The following is a 5577-nucleotide window of genomic DNA, read 5'->3' as shown; positions in this document are numbered from 1 at the left end:
AGTTCCATACCATATTAGTTGGTGGAGTACCCATATCCTCGCATTAGGTTATCGGTATGCTGAAATAGTGCTAAACTCCGTTTAACTCCATTTAACTCCGTTTTGCGTGCTCATTTTGGCATTAAGATGCTGAATGCTCTAGGACTATTCCAAGCCGTTCTATGCTCTTGTCCCTTTGCTCCTTAGGCTTTATACTCAGGAATTATTCCGTGTCCCAATGCCATTGCTCCTTGGCTCTATGCTTAGGAGTTTGGCACCGTTCCTTCGTTTATGGCCCCAAGCCCTGAAACTTGGGTTCCACACCATTGTCCTTTGGATATGTGGCATATGTCATGTGGCACATGGTGGGTTAGGTTCCGCTTCATGGTTATCCTATAGTAAATCACCATAGGATAAAGGGTAAAAACCACGTGTGCTACATTTGGTATCAAAGAGTGAGTCTCAGCAAGTACTATCCAATGAAATTGGGCCACTAATCTTGTTGCATACGTAGAGATAAAAATGATGATCCGAGTGGCTACATGTTTGGGTGCAAAAGCTTCTTATTTATTCCTTGGGTATGGATTTTGGTTACTTTTTTGTACTGTATTATGTGAGCTTGCTCTTGGGCTCATAAGATGGACTGAGTGAGGCATATTAGCACAAGTTTGCACTTGGGCTTGGGAGTGTGGCACATTAGCAACTCAAGGTTATGCTTTGAGTTGGCAGAATTAATGTTAGCCCATTAATGGTTCCATGAGTTGTTCCTTGTACCCCAGGTGAAAGTAAACCTCCCTTGGGTTTGCTATGAGTGGCAAATAGGCTAGTCTATAGCTGTTTAGCACGGCACTAGTGGATCCTTCTTAGGCATGATTATAAGTGAACCAATCAAGATTATAGAGATTAGTCCATTGGTTTAAGTAATCATTGCCATGCTCTCTCATAAACTTTTCTTAGATTGGACTGAATGTAGTGCAAACACAAGCTTAAGGTTTAGTCAAAGATGGGATTGAAAAGAAAATTATCAGGGACAAAGGATCAAACACGTAAATCATTTTCTCTTCTTGGAGAGATGATTTGCAACGAGGTGTTAACTCATTGCTCATATTCACATCATGCAATCAAGAGTCCCTACTTTGATGCATATTGGAAGTGATGATCTTACAAATGGTGAGTCATGGGATGGATAGCGATGAAGCGCTAAATTATTTTGTTTAGGCTTGCCATTGAAAGACTTGGGTTACAATGCTTAAATCTTTTCCAGGGAACCTTGCTATTGCTCATTGAGTAGCTTAGTGTTGGATTAATTTTGAGTTTGGTCAGAAAGAAAGTGGCATGAGCTTGTCTGTGTTGTGAACAAAAATTAATGGTGTTGAGTGTTGTAAATCTTTATCAGTGGGGTGTGGCATTTATGTTGCATTTTATCAAATTGAGTTAGCACTTGATACTCATATAAACCTTGTAGTAGTGACATAGGCATTACTCATAGTGTTGCTCGATTGATGATCAAGTTATTGTGATTTTTTTATCATATCCATATGATAGTGAGTAATGTATTTACGAAGTTGCTTAGTTAAACGATGATCAACCCCAAAGTGGGTGATAATGAAGCTAGTCTACTTTATATAGTAGCATTTAAGTAGCTTTGACTAAGTTCTCAATGGTGATTCATTATGCTAAGCTTGAGTTAGTACGTTGTTTCCTTAAGTTTGCCTATAAGGTGTTGGAAAAAGTTGTAGCATTCATTTGTTATAGCTTGTCAATTAATCCATTAGCACTTAGAGTAGATTGTTGGATGGAGAAGATGTGTAATTGAGGCATTAACATCACTAGAACTTGTGTTAGTGGAACTAGTATTGTTATTTTGAGTGATGAGGGATTTTCCTTAGACCTTGATATGTCATTTTTCTTATTAATGTTTTGGCTTCATGTTAGATCTTGAAAGTGGTTGAAGAAGAGTGTTAGTGCAATGTAGATATCTGAAGATGTGGTCTTCGTGATCAAGCCTTAGATATTCAATTTGCATTTTGTGGATGTTGGTGTTGGATGTTGGAAAATGAGCAAAGATGTTCGATGCTTAACATACTGCTGGGTCATGAAAATTTGTGTTGAGGTGAACCTATGTGAAGTTGTAAATAGGATGAAGTTGATTGAGTCTTGAAAGTTTGCATTCCTAGACTGAGAGTCATTATTTCTCTAGGATGGAAAATTTCCACAAATTTTCTCTGACTTTTCCAATGGCTGATTTGTTGATTATTTTGCTTGAAAACCTTTCAGTTTTCTTAAGCCAGTATAAACTAGTGAAAGGGTTGGAATTGATTTTAGTTAGCTTAGATCTTAGTAAGTAGTTTGTATAATGCAGCTCAAAAGGGATGCTGACTTTTGAGGTTAAAAGCAATTGAGTTGGATAAAGTCTGGAGTTGGTGTAGAAAAGTGGCCGTTGCACTTTTCTAGAAAGGTAGCCCTTATGCCTTTCTTTTATAGTATTTTGCTTAGTAGCAACTTGCACTTTGCATTTCATTAAACTCTATAAGAGTAGTGAACTTTCACTGATCTTGACTTGGTCTTGGTAGCTTTGCGCCTTAGTTGAGGATGGTGATGGCCAACTTAGTTGTTTGAGGTTGAGATGTTGGTACCCATACTATAGTTTTGTTTATGAGGAGGTTGTGTACCAATATGAGTCCATCTCATAGTCTTCACTTTAATTTTGACTAAGTGTTGATCATGCATAACTAGCCTCTTCAAGGCATGCTTAGAGCTATTGACTAAACGTGTTGGTGAGCTTATTGTGGTAGAGTTAGATTTGAGTGGTTATTTAGTTTATGCTTGTCCATAAACCTTTATCTCATACCTGGTATTACGTTTATATTGGACAAGTATATGACTTGATAACGTAAGTTTAGTGTTTAGGTCTTGTGAAAGGCAAATTGAAGAGTGATTGCTAGTTGCTTTGCAACTAATGATTGCTTGTAGATTTCATCAAAGACTATTGACACTTCGCTCGATGATGATTTAGCAATGATAGACTTACTTTACCAGATGGTGTTGCGGAGGATCGTGTCATTAGACTTACATGGTTTCCATGTGAACAAATCAATTCCTTTGTCAATGTCATTTTGGTTGTGTTTAGTCTGTAGTGTTAGATTTCATTGAGTCTTGGATATGGTGAATCACTCCTTGATGATGTGTTATCTGTAACTGAGTTTGTTAAAGGTTGGTCTCAGATACTAACCAAGGTATCTTTGACTTTGGTTAGCTTGGTTGTTAAAAAGTTTTTGGTGGTGATTCACTCTTGCTTTCTTTTAGTTTTGTTCTGGTGTTGATGGCATTGAAGTGATGTCTTGCCGTTGACATTATTATTGTTGAGATTCAAGTGGGATGAAATGTCTTTCCATGGGATTGATATTGAGTTTCATTAATCTCAATGTAAATAGTGTTGATGCTTGGGTTGTAACTTTATGTTATTGGAGATTCAAACACTCCAATATTGATCACCAACTCTTCCTCTTGTAGAGTTAACATTGTCCACAACTAAATCACTTTTTAGGAAAAAATCAAAGCTCAACCTGTACTAAACAATCTTGTCTAGAACACAATTAACTCAACTTGCAACCCAGCTCATTTGAATATCTTTCCAAAGAGGAGGATTCATTGTTCATCATAAATGCCGAGTTAGGGAGTTTACTGCCCATGGCTCTTCCTATACATATGCCACAACAAAGCACTAACTTGGCATACTTCTATGATAATGGTGACATCTCCACCAAGGTATATGTCACTTCAAGCAATATTGTGAATTGAATGGCATTGTCAAGGATAATCACAAGTTTTGTGACTTCTTGTGATTGCTCACTAGCCGAGGAGTAGCATGGGTAGAGACTCTCTTGGAGGTAGACATGTCTGACTACTCCACATTCAAAGCATCTTTTCAAGGTGACTTTGATTAGTAGCGACGAATGAATCGCTTACTTATGAACTTGTTCACTTTTTGGCAAGGGGCACGGGAATTTATGCTAGAGTACGTGATGTTGTTTAGGTCTTATTGGAAAGAGTGTGTCTAGCATAAGGTCATCACAAATGAACCTCATAGCATCATTGCAGTCATCTTTAGCCTCAAGGGAAATCTCCAGCCCAAGATGTTCAAGTGAGAGTTTTAAACATATCATAAGGCATTCACTATAATAGAAACTTTAGAGTGGGATCTTTTCTAAGAGCTTAAGATTTATATGGTAGAGGAGGTTTTTCTCCCATCTTTTGATAGGAGCTTATATGCTACTATGGTCCATTCTTCTTTAGCCGTATATAGTGATGATATAATTCCCTTAATTATTGAGAAGGTGTTGTTGAAGCTTGCAAGATATAAGGAGATCATTTAGCAACAACAACAAATGCAAGAGAAGTTGCTTGAGTTCTAGCTCCTTGCTTATATACTTGCCCTTATTTTATGTTTGGCTTGGGTTTAAGCCCAATTGTTGCAGCCATGGGCATCTTGAGAGAGAGAGAGGGAATATTTTGATTCTTGAAATATTCCAAATGGTTGTATTAAAACCCCGCAAAAGCAAAAATATCAAGGGGTTCTACGCTTTGTGTCTTAAGCTAGAGCATGGAGAGAGAGCTTAGGACATGAGCAAAGCCACAAAAAGGAAAAGGATTAAAGTGCCAAACCTTAACATAAGTTTCATACCATGTTAGCTAGTACATAAAATGGAGCCAAATAATGTTTAACACTACTTCAGCATACTAGTGGCCTAATGTAATGATATGGGTCTTATGCTGGTCTTATCATTGGTATATTAAATGTTCTAGAACTGTTCTAATATCACTTTATGCTTTTGTCCCTTTGCTCTCTAAGTTGTACCTTCATGAGTCATTTCGTGATTTAATTTCTTCACTCCTTGGTTGTATGCTTAGGAGTTTGGCTATGTCCCTTTGTTTAGTGTCCAAAGGCCTTGACACTTGGGTTCCACTCCACTGCCTTTGGCCACATATCCAAGGTATATGGTTCTACTCCGTGATTATCCTATGGTAAATCGTAAATCACCATAGGGTAGAGGGTGAAAATTATATATTCTACATGTTTTAATGCAAAATTTAAACTCTGCTGACTATAACATATATGGTTTTCACTATTTATCCTATAATGATTTACTATAGGATAACCACGAAATAAAACATTAACTTTTGGCTACATGCCAAGGGCAATGGAGTAGAACATAAGTTTTAAGGCTTTGAGCCACTGAATAAAGTGATAAAGCCAAACCCCCAAGCATGTAGCCAAGGAGCAAAGGAACTGGAATACAAAGTGACTTTTAAGCATTCAACCCAAAGAGCAAAAGGACAAAAGCATAGAGCGACAAAAGAATAATCCTAGAGCATATTATATCCAATGCCAAGATTAACACACAAAATGAAGCCAAATAAAGTCTGACACTATGGAGTTTGGCTTTAGATCCAAGTAAACATGGATAAACACACAAGCAAAAGCTAGACTATACCTTGGCCATTCTTGACCTACCCACTATCTCTATTATACCTTATATTCTCTAAATAGCTAATAGGACCAAAACAGGACTAACACTATAAGTGACTAATTTTTCC

This window comes from Selaginella moellendorffii, unplaced genomic scaffold, assembly GCF_000143415.4.
Source record: "Selaginella moellendorffii unplaced genomic scaffold, v1.0 SELMOscaffold_56, whole genome shotgun sequence".
NCBI lineage: Eukaryota > Viridiplantae > Streptophyta > Lycopodiopsida > Selaginellales > Selaginellaceae > Selaginella > Selaginella moellendorffii.
Note: the sequence above shows the minus strand (reverse complement) of the source record.